Source organism: Schistocerca serialis, chromosome 1 (assembly GCF_023864345.2).
Source record: "Schistocerca serialis cubense isolate TAMUIC-IGC-003099 chromosome 1, iqSchSeri2.2, whole genome shotgun sequence".
In the NCBI taxonomy this organism is placed as follows: Eukaryota; Metazoa; Arthropoda; class Insecta; order Orthoptera; family Acrididae; genus Schistocerca; species Schistocerca serialis.
Window position 1 is genome coordinate 734,248,748 of NC_064638.1, and position 12,219 is coordinate 734,260,966.

The 12,219-nt window shown below is 43.6% G+C and overlaps 1 pseudogene; it reads right to left on the bottom strand.

Annotated features, from left to right (window-relative positions):
* Positions 1 to 3,356: 3,356 nt before the first annotated feature.
* On the bottom strand, positions 3,357 to 3,474 carry LOC126426849 (5S ribosomal RNA; annotated as a pseudogene).
* Positions 3,475 to 12,219: the final 8,745 nt, after the last annotated feature.

The window sequence follows — 12,219 nt, forward strand, 5'->3', positions numbered from 1 at the left end:
CACATTAGTCTAGCCTGTACAAGCTTCGTCTCATGAGCATAACAATCTACATTCATTTGAACCTGCTGTATTAAAGCCTTGGTCTGCCTCTACGGTATGTTCTCCCCCACACTTCCTTTCACTAGCGAACTGACGATTCCTTCATAATTCGCGATGTATCATATCAGTCGATCCATTCTTTGTGTCACGTTATGCTTAGAAAATTGTTTTCACATCAATTCGATTCAGTCCCCCCCACCACCATTACCCGATCTATCCGCGTAATCTTCAGCGTTGTTCTGCAGCCCAACAGTTCAAAAGCTTCTGTATGAAATACAGAACTGATCGTTTGTTTGTTATTCACGAACTCTCTTAGTAGATGGCCTTAGTTAAAAAAACTTCACATGTTCTGCTCAGGAATTCATTTTTGGCTTAGATAATACTGGTACTTTCACGCCAACTTTATTGTTTTGTGTTCAAAGTTTTTAGCAGTCGTTTTGTTAAAAGACGTTCTTTAAGTTTACAGTGCAATGTAGATCGGAAATTGCGTAATAAGACTACATAGAACAAAGATGTAAGACACTACAAACTCTTCGACCAGCAGTAAAGTTCACAGCCACCACGCACCCTTTCACTAAACTATCTGCAATTCTGGGTGCCGTTGACTGAATTAATATATCTCACTTTGCACGCATTATTTCGTAGTTTCGGTGGTGTAGTCGTTTACAATTAATCATCTGAAATGTACATTAGTTGAAGCACGGTTAGACTAAAAAATATGAAACATTCATTGGTTGTTTATTCGAAGGACTGACAAGGGAACATAGTAAAATTATTGCATTTTTGCTATTGTATGCGTCAATAAATGTTTGCACCGTAACCGAAGAGTGAACATTTAATGGAATATGCCATGTAGCTCCTTTTCCAATTATTTCGACTAAATAGCCAGTGGTCCTTTATTTACTCAATTTTAACTGTGTTAGACCTGATATGTACTTCAGACAATCATTTGAAACTGATTATTCAGCAGAACTGTCCAGTAGTGAACGCAGAATAAAGGAATATTTTAATGCGTTCAGCGGCAACTAGCACGACAGAATGTTATCGTTCATAAAAGGGCATTACTACTGGGCTAATTGGGTTTCATCGAGGAGCAGCTTTATATTTCTTTAATTATGCGTCTGTTGCTCCGAAAATGATGACTAATTTCGATCACAATGAATAATTATTTATTTATTTATTCCTCGTATGTATTTGATAGGTAATTTACTTATCAGGTGCGTGTACATTTGCAAAGGTTGCGTTTATTTTGCATAAAACAGCATAAATATGTGTTAGTAAAGGATACAGAATATAAATAATTGCTATATGCATAACAGTAGACAAAAACGTTCTTCGTTTTTTCCAACTTAACGGATTTGCACACACATTCCGACAACTGGTTAATGTGCTCAGTATGGGGTGCGACCACATCTCGTTGCAATACAGGCCCGACAACGACGGGGCATGCTGTGAATGATGTCATCAATCTCTTGTTGAAGCAATAACGCCCATTCTTTCTGCAGAGCTGCTAGCAAGTTTCGGAGAGTGGTTAGTGGATGCTGGCGTGATGCAACGTGTCTCCCTAGTACATCCCAGACATGCTCTATAGGATTCAAATTTGGAGAGCGAGCAGGCCACGTCATGCGTCCAACATTTATCGTTTCGCAAGAAAGCACCATCCACCCGTGCTTTATGAGGTCGAGCATTATGGCCCGTCCATACGACGTCTGGATCCACAGCACCTCGCAACAACCGCAGATGAGATCCCAAAACTTGTCCCTATACCTGACAGCAGTTAAACCTTGCCGATCCACCTTGCAATTTCATGGAGAGGGGTTCGTACGGTAAACATGATCCCTGCCCACACCATTAGGGATCCTCCTCGATCTCAGCCTCTTTCCACAATTTTTGGTCCCAGAAATCATGTTCCACGTTCCCTCGAGATACGAGTCTATCGAGAATCACTCTCCAGACTAAATCGGGACTCATCTGTGAAAACAACATTGGCACACTCTTCGACCGTCCATGTGGCATGTTGATAAATCCACTGTAGACATTCCCTTCTGTGAAGACGCATCGGAGGTACACATACAATAGGCCTCCGACAATACATGCCACTCTGCCGAAGCCTTCTGTCACCGTTTGTCTCGATACAACACGTCCAGTGGATGCTGCGACGTGAAATGCCAGGCCGTGCAGTACTAAGGCGGTACCGTCGTGCCCGTACAGCCAAGTAACACTCCTGTCTTTCTGGTATCACACATGGTCGGCTCTGCCCTTGTCTTTAGTGTTTCGGTCACAACAGAACGATTCACGTTAAACCAAAGGGCCACATCAGTTTGCGACTCTCCTGCTTCCATTCTCCTTATGGCCCTCCACCCCAGAGGTTCTGGTAGGCGTCTTCTTTGTGATTTTGTACACAGAGATTGTAGATGTAGGACTACCCGGCACACACTACCCCATTTGATAGGTGCTCAGACGCCATCGATGGCTTGGTTGTCCGTTGACCGGAATGCCACCTTCCGTGCAAGTCACCATTGTACGGACGTCTGTCGACAGTTCGTATGATTATACCGTGCATTAGACACGAGACGGGGAAATTGCAGTTTTTTGCTTTAATTTTGGACACCAGTGTATATAAAGAGGAAAAACTCAATTGGTTCACTTGGTACTTGGCCCAAACGGTGTCTTTCTTCATTATGATTACAGTGGTCACGGTTCCCTGAGTTCCATCCGAGTTTGCCACGGAACTCTTTTGTCAAAAGCCATGCGTGGTTGGTTCAGATGGTTCTGAGCACTATGGGGCTTAACTTCTGAGGTCATCATTCCCCTAGAACTTAGAACTACTTAAACCTAACTAACCTAAGGACATCACACACATCCATGCCCGAGGCAGGATTCGAACCTGCGGCCGTAGCGGTCGCGCGGTTTCAGACTATAGCGCCTAGAACCGCTCGGTCACTCCGGCCGGCTTGCGTGGTTGGTGCAAATTGTACTAGGTACTGCGCAAACACAAATAATGTGTATTTTGTGAATAGACGCGGACATAATTAAAACTTTCCGGAAGTGACCGACAGAAATCATGCTTGGATGATGTGCGATATGAAAGAAAAAAGGCTCGAACATGTAAAATTGTTAATTCGCATTTTTTTTTTACACACTCCGTCTTCAGGCCACAAGTGGCCCATCTGGACCATCCGACCGCCGTGTCATCCTCAATGAGAATGCAGATAGGAGGGGCGCGTGGTCAGCACACCGCTCTCCCGGTCGTTATGATGGTTTTCTTTGATCAGAGCTCCTCAATTGGCATCACGAGGCTGAGTGCACCCGAAAAATGGCAACAGCACGTGGCGGCCTGGATGGTCACCCATCCAGGTCCCGGCCACGCCCGACAGCGCTTAACTTCGGTGATCTCACGGGAACCGGTGTATCCACTTTGGCAAGGCCATTGCCAAGTGGCAAACACGCGTAGGTAAAGTAACTAAGTGTTTGGATCCTCTTCACGTTATAGTCACAGAAAAGTACCGACATTCACTGCAGAAATATCTACGCTTTAACGATGCCGCAGGGATAAGAAACTTCCTCCGCACCTCTGTGCAGAAGGCGCGCACAGTGGCAACTAAGTTTCCCGCGCCGCCGTTGCCAGACTTGTTCGTTCATCGAGGCCTGTGTACCGTGCGGTCCTGCTCAGCAGCCGCTAACGCCACGGCCGCCGACTCATCCGCCGGTGATCCGATTACGGCGAGAAATTGCGTCCCTCTCAGCCCGTACACCACCGATCCCACACTCCCGCTGCTGACTAGCCTAGGGTCTGCAGTTGCAGCCTGTCTGTCCGCTCTCACGTGGAACTGATTGGGAATTAGGGCTGCCACTTCGTATGCTCATCCTAGGTATCTTTATCAGAAATGTCGGAGCTGGTCAGACAGGAGGCAGAATGTCACAGTCGTCATGAGGAACAAAAGACCAGTCTAAATAATTGCTAAAGCTTGGGAAAACCAAACTACTAACATCATTTTCGCCTAAAATATGTCAACAACAGATATTCGATCGAGAACCTGCTATTCCAACTCTCATGATACTTATTTTTAAGCTATTTTTTCGAGTAACCCAGCTTCAATACTAGAATTATTAGCGTGAACAGATTAAAAAATATATTTACTCTAATAAAAACTATATTTTTTGCGTAATTCCATGTCTCTCATCGGAGTGTCGTAGTAATAACAAGCCCCACTTCATACTGACAGTCACAGAATTTACCTATTAATGATCTGGAAGAAAGTGCAAAAGAGCGATTCCCTCAAATCCATAATAAGGCAAAGCTTATAGATGTAGAACTGGAGATAGGAGATACGACATCAATTTCAATAATCCGTATTGTAATATACAGTTTATTTCGTTTTGAATCTTACACATGAAACGAGATTAATTCCACTATTTTTAACGTGTCTGTTACATCTACACTCCGTGAACTATCTTACGGTGTGCCGCTGAGACTACTTAGAGTAACAATACAATTAAGTTCTTGCATTTGCATTAGTGCTTCGCAAACCACTGCACAATGCATCGTATCAATATTATCAGTTTTCTTTCGCATTACGTTCACGTGCTGAGTGAGAGGAAAACAGCTGTTTAATTACTTCTGTATGTGCGTTAATCTCTCGTATATTTTTCTCGTTATCCCTGCGAGAGAGATGTAGATGCTAACATAATGGTCACACAGTCATCTTAAAATACAAGTTCTATAAATTTGCTCATCGGGTTAACGCGTAAACTACGAAGTCTTTCTTCGAAGGATTCCTGTTTTAGTTCCCCCAGAATTTATATAACACTTTGGTATGAACTGTGCCGACATCTTATGATCCTAGCAACGTGTCTATCAATTCGTTCTTTTGCCGTGCCTACTTGATAAGGACACCAAACATTCGAACAATATTGTTGAGTCTTGCGTATTGTATGCGTTTTGCTTTAAAATTGCGCCACACTTTCGCAGATATCTACCAATAAATTTAAGTCTTCCGATCGCTTTCTCTAATATTGATTTTATGCGATGTGACGTGCTCAACATGCTGATCACTAATCTTATTTCTCTTTCTCTACTTGTAGACAGTATCTTACATTTATCTAAATTTAAAGACAGGCGCCGTTTATCACACCAAGTGAAAATGTTATCCATGCGTCTCTACAGTTCCTTACGATCGTCCAATGACAATGCGTTCCTGCGCATCTGTACATCGTCAGCGAATAATCTTACAGCGCTTCTCATCCTTTCCAAAGAAACATAACGTATTGACTGCTTCGGTGGAAATGATTGAAAGCGCGGGAGCTTGTGACTAGAGGTCTCTCGGTCGGGCACAGAAGTAGAACGTCACAAGGCATGAGGTAAGCGTCACTCTAGCGCCAGATGGGCCTGCCCTGGCAACACGAGGCAGCTGAAGGGACGGGAAAAGACACTGTTTGACAATCTGTGAGCAGCTGCGGTGCACTGTGCTAGTGTTCTTCAATACAGCTTGGCCCGGAGAGAACATTTTAAAGACTTCATACGGATTAGAATCATCTGGAAACTAGAAGAAAGACGAAGTGTGGTGAGTGCAACCCATGAGTTTCGTATTGCTTACAGCCTTGTTTCACCTGCTGTGGAGCCTACCGGAACACAGGCAATTCTGCGCGAAGGAAGAGGTGGTGATCGACCACGGTCAACTATAGTAGCTGATGATCGCTACTTTGACCAGCAGGCAAGAAGGGACCCACGTCTGGAAAGATTGGAATGGTGTGCGGGTTACGTTGTGCTAAGAAATAATTGTTAAGAAAAAATTCTATATACTGCACTGTTTGCGAGTTTATTAACACTAAAATTAACCAATCACACCGTTTTGCGCGCAAATTCAAGCGGCCTGCCAGTCTTGTTAGTGTCAGTTGTTGTGACGTTCATTGTAGATGATAACGCACGAGACATCCCAGCCTTTGGCTCGGGTTCGACCCTTACTACTGTCCCACGTTCAGCTTTTGTATCGCTCTCTTGTTCGGATTTAGGAAACCAAACGAAGAACGCGATTGGCGACATCGCGTCTGGTCGGCCGCTTGAATTTGCTCGCGCAGCGGCCTGATGGACTAACTATAATGCTAAGTAATTAGAAAACGGCGCAACGTGTCGAATTTTTTTCCTAACAATTACTTGTCAGCACAACCAACCCTGTAACATCCTTACAAGCTCTTTAGAATCTTTCTGACCACCCAGTATATATGTATATGGCTTCAGGAGAAAGTTCAAGTATAAGATAATAGGTTGTATTAGTCAAATATTCCTCCAGCCAGTCAAATATTTGCAAAGATACTCCGTATGGTGGTGTTTTGGTTGATACCTGCAGATATTGTTTTCGAAATGTTCTCTACAAATACCCTGTTTCAAACGTGTGGTTTTTTTTCTGAATCCATGCTGATTCTAAGAAAGAAGCTTTTTTTCTTCCAACAACGATTTAATTTTTTATCGTAATATACGATCTAGGATCCTGCAACGGACGAACGTTGACGATCTTGTTCTACAATTGTGGTGACACTGTCTAAAGAGCCGAAGCGTTTGTATCTAGGAAATCTTAAAATATTTCGTTCGCTAATGGGTTGTCGGACTAGCTCTTCGAGGCAGTTGTCACACACCGAATTCAATGTTGCTTCGAAAGACTGTCCTTACGCCTATAACGTATGCGTAGTTCTCGCAGTCGTACTGGACAGATTAAAGTCACTCCCTACTACTACTACTACTACTACTACTACCACTACCACTACCACCACCACCACCACCACCACCACCGTATACTCAGGATATTTTTGCATGCTGTTGAGTTTAGGCTACATTCGAATAAATCTACGATTGATGTATCTGCATCTGGTGCTCGCCAGACACTTTGGATTATTAATCTAAGTGCACCAGTCCTGATTAATCTTGTCCAAAGTAGTTCGCAGTCGGATTCGCTGCTTGTCGTTATAAACGCTACCCCACCTTTTCCTGGGTGGTCTAATCTGTCTTTACAATATACGTTTCACGTGTTGTCAAAAGTTTCTTACTCTCTGTTTTAGGATTCATACAACTGTCAGTTCCAAGTACGGTATGGGGGAGTGTACTTTCTACGAGTCACGTAAACTGTTGCCTTTATCACAGACGCTGCAGCTGTTAACAACAAATATATTTAAATTCTTAATCTCCCTATTAGCTATTCGGCCTGTTGAACTATAAAGCTTAACTGCTGCTTGTTTTCTGTCTCCAGTGATTAGGAGTATTGTCTAATCCAAAAACAAAAATAAAAACACTGTGTATTCGACACACGCTCTGTCAACGAAGTAGGCGTTTACTTTGTGCGGTAAACAGCTAACCTATCCAGAAAGACTTTACTAATCTCCACTTTTTTGCGTAGGTCGAGAAACCTACAGTCGACCGTTTCACAGAACCGGCAAAGCCTCTGATTTAGACGCGCTACTTGGCTTCAGACGAGAGTGCCCCACGAGTGAGGCCAGCTGCATCCACCACTTCGCCAGTCTTCGCGAAAAACGGAAAATGGTTTCAGAATCCAGGTGACATGGTACCTACGAGAGCGATCATCTGCAGCTTAAGAGGGGCCGTGACGAGTCTAAAATTCCAGCTGCCTACCAGTAACAGCGCCCGTGGGTGCTCTCACCGTTATAGAGGAAAGACCGCCACACAGGTAGGAGAGACAGGGCGTGCTTGCTGTGTCTCGTTATCAACAGGAGGCAAGCTTCGCAGCACATTCGCCTGCCACTCGGTCACGGACGCATTTACGAACTTCCAGCATGCTGGAATAATTGTAGGTCAGTAACTTCTGCTAATCAGTATAACGAAAATCCAGCCAAAGTTGCAAATTTCACGTTTTTTATTCACTCGATGAGTAGTTGCGTGCCGGGATCCATTTTCAAACCACCTAACATAGTCAAAAATAGTATTTCCTAAAATGCAAAAACCATGTCAACAATGTGGAAACATTTAGGTACAGCGTATACAGATAACTATATGTAAGCGCTGTAACTGTTCGTCGCACATTTTGGACATAGTTTTTGCATTTTCGGAAATACCAATTTTGAATGTGTCACGATGATTTGAAAATGGGTCCCGGCCCGAAACAAGTCATCGAGTTAATAAAAGAAAGTGAAATTTGCAACTTTGGCTGGTTTTTCGTTATACTGATGGGCGCATTTCGCAGAAACCACACAAAGCCGGTCGACAGTGGCGAACACCTACAGACTTCTTGCTCACAACATCTCAATGGCTACAGTCCCTAGAACTGAGCCCAAGACTAGATTTTGCTTAGGTAAAGACTAGACAAGAAGCAACGTACAAACTTCAACTTATGCGTGTATTCGCTTTACCATTCATGTATGATGGTTGGTGTAGTAGCACGACTTTCCTAGTTTTTCTATCATGTCCCTAACGGAAGATGTAAAAGCGAGGAAGTGATCGATTTCTCAAATCGTCATAGGAATGCGCTCCATAAATATTAATTGTATTTCTGTGTCTTTCTGTGATCAATGATGCGTAACCTCCTTCGTGTAACGAGTGCCACATGAATTTGTTTGGTATTTATGGGACTATTGGAATGTTCAAAGACGATTGGTTCGTAAGTAATTCGTAGATGAATTGCACTTACATTGGGTTCCTTTTGAATCTGTCTGGCATCCACTTTGTCCTCAATTTGATCCAAGTTGAAACAGGAATTCCAGCTCTGCAGATTTATATTGCATTCTAGTGCAGAAAAAATTGATGTAAAAATTTAGGTTCAAATGGCTCTGAGCACTATGGGACTTAACTACTGAGGTCATCAGTCCCCTAGAACTTAGAACTACTTAAACCTAACTAACCTAAGGACATCACACACATCCATGCCCGAGGCAGGATTCGAACCTGCGACCGTAGCGGTCACGCGGTTCCAAACTGACGCGCTTAGAACCGCACGGCCACACCGGCCGGCGTGTAAAAATGTAGGTTCTTTAAATTTAAATTGAGTTTTAGCGTATTTACTTAAGTTACGGAGGAAATGTTAGTGTACTTTCGGTTTTGGTGGGTCAGTAGCATATCACAATACTGTGCTCAGACAAGGCGGCACCAACTTCAAACAAAAGTGAGAGCAAATGTGTGTGCAAAGGATGGTGCCCATTTACGGCTTTGATAGTAAAGGTGGAGACCTTTAAATTCGCTCTCAAACTGGTGAAATGAGTTTGATTTCCTATACAGAAACTGCTGTTGCTAAATAGTCATTATCATACTCGAACGCTGTTTACCTCTTTCTTATTAATGATAGAAATGCACACATACATTGCTGTAAATGTCACCACCAATCCTGTTGCAAAATATTTCTTTACTTAGCGGTCTGTAGAAGAAACGACGTTTTTGAAACTAAAGGACCATCTCAACAATGTAGCATAGTAAACAGGTCAACTTAAATTCTGACTTGTCTGACAAATAATCCACGTTCATGGTAAACATATTTCACAGTATTTAGAAGTTACGTTCTAATTTTCTCTAGTCACTTTAGGTCACTAAAACTCTTCTCCAGATTATTCTGTCTTTCGTTGTGCTATTTGATAGTTAACAACTGTCATTGAGATAAAAATGGAGAGATGTTGAAAGTTTATTTTCTTTATTTGTTTTGAAAAGAAATAAACTTAGCAAGTTTCTTTCATACGCGTGTACGACTAAATATACAGGTAGTTCACAGATAATAATATTTCTGCCCCCATATTCAAATTCAGTTGGTCCACGGTGACGAGATAAAGGCAAACTGTGTACACCTTTCGGGACCAGGAAATCCTAGGAAAAAGTAGCTACAAAATTGTTAAGGCTTTGTTGGCCACTTGTTGACTAAGTGCCTGTTGGCTTCTGACTCGGGTTCTTCGGCTGACGTTCGTTTGATGATTTTTCCGACGTTTCGCCAGCACGAGTGGCTGGCCGTGTCAATGCTTCACCCTCCATTGCTGGTGGTTGACAGGAGTCGAGTTCGCGGACGCAGACAATATGCCCCTATCCCGCCAACGTCAAATAGGTTTTCCGTGACCATTTCTGGTGCTGTTCTCCTCTTGCTACCTAAAACGGTCGTTCGCTGCTGTACGGGAATCCAAGATCAGTTCGCTTGAGCGTTTCTTCTTTCTTGTAGAAGCTATTCTCATGTTTGTGTATTTCTATAGCTTCTATGAACAAGAGTGTGTGACAGCTCTTCTCTACGCCCAGAACTTCCGTGTCGGCGAATGATTAACACGCTTGTAACGCGCACAGGACTACGTGAGCCGCGGCACCTCAGACGCGAATGCAACACCTGGAAAGCGTTCTGAGGAGCAATGGGTTCTCCTTCAGTTACATGAGAAGTATAACAGAGTGAAACATTCGTGAAGTGATACATAGGAAATAGAAATGTCGGGTACAAATTTTCTGTCATACATTCCCAGTGACGGACAGAACCGGCCGTAGATCACGTAAACACGGCGTAAAGACTATTTATAACCCGACAAAGAAGATCAAAGTGTGTCTCTGATTGGTAAAGGAGAAAAGGGACCCACTTGCAGTGTCGACCGCAAGCTCGACTCTAGCCCAGTGGAGGGTGAATCTTTGACAATGCCAGCCACGCGTGCTGGCGAAACGTCAGTGAAATCAACACACAAACGTCGGCTGAAGAAACCGAGACAGAAGCCAGCATACAGTTTGTGAAACAGATTATATTCACCTTTATTCCCAAAACAATTCTTGCAGTTCCTCCAGTCGCCTAACAACTTTTTCCAAATTTGTAACTAATGGTATGGACTTCATTTTATTTCATTTCGGTTTGCTCCTATAGACACTCCGGGCTTTAGATGTGAACTTACGTGCCCGCGAAGCGACAGTCGGTATCCTCACAGTTTTCATGTCTGTTTGGTTACGGTTGCTCACTTTTCTCTGCAACAGGAAGTTATGGGATTGTATCGCCAAACAAGTGTCAAGTAAGCGTTAGGGGAGATTCACAGTGCATGCTGAATGCTGTGGTCGAGGTTGATAGGATCATCTGTGTGTTAGAGATTGCCGGCCGCGGTGGTCTAGCGGTTCTAGGCGCTGAGTCCGGAACCGCGGGACTGCTACGGTCGCGGGTTCGAATCCTGCCTCGGGCATGGATGTGTGGGATGTCCTTCGGTTTGTTAGGTTTAAGTAGTTCTAAGTTCTAGGGGACTGATGACCTCAGATGTTAAGTCCCATAGTGCTCAGAGCCATTTGAACCATTTGGTTAGAGATTGCTGTTGTCATCAGGTGCGCTCCTAGCAGATAATTAGTAATATGACAAGGTCTGAAAAGACACAGCATTTACCAGACAAGTGCTGTTAACCGCGGAAAGGGGATGACGGATGATAATGCTTGTGTTTGAGTCAGAAACCGATCATTTTGCATCCCTGAGCCGATTACCCTGAAAAGCCTGTTTGTTTAAACTATTTCGCAGTTGCTTGTAGCTCGCAAAATCTGGCGTTTGGCTGCCAGACCTCTTTGGTTTTGCAGGAAAGTCGTCGGTATTCTACGGAGGAGGTGATGTTTCAAACTGTTTGATATTTCTGAAGGTGGCGTTTAGTGATCTGTAATGACCGTTAAAGCTGGTTCGCCAGTACGAAAATCTTACAAGAAGTAGCAAGTGTGTTTCTCGCACGCGGGCTCGGACTTCTGATTAGTATTTCGATTTTTGGAGGCTAGTGTTACACTTAGGTGCTTGCGCACGTGCTTAATCAGGAGAGACCTCGAAAATATCAGGAAGCAATTAACTAGCTGGAAGGGGGTTCAGGGCCAGCTAGGCGAGGTATAATTGAAGTAAATAAACTCTTTGTTTCCCTGGAAACATGAAAGATTTTTTGATAGTGGGGTTTTCTGCGGAAGTTGCAAGGAATCAGTGAGACTTAATGCGTTGACTGCTAGCGTTGTACGTTTTCCAGATCCGTGATCGGAGCTTTAGAATATTCTCGAATGCAGTTATATTGCTATTGCGTGTTTATGATTGGTTTTGGCATAGTAAATATTTTAAGCTTGCCTCACGGATCAAAGCGAGAGAGGTGACCGTTATTAGGACTGTTTTAAAAGTGTAGCTGTGCCGAGAACAGGTCCGATTTCCGCAAAAAATCTTCCCGCAAAAAATCTTCCTCTGGTGACCAGTGGCGCCTGGGTACCGTGAGATTTCGTGCGATGGCACAGCA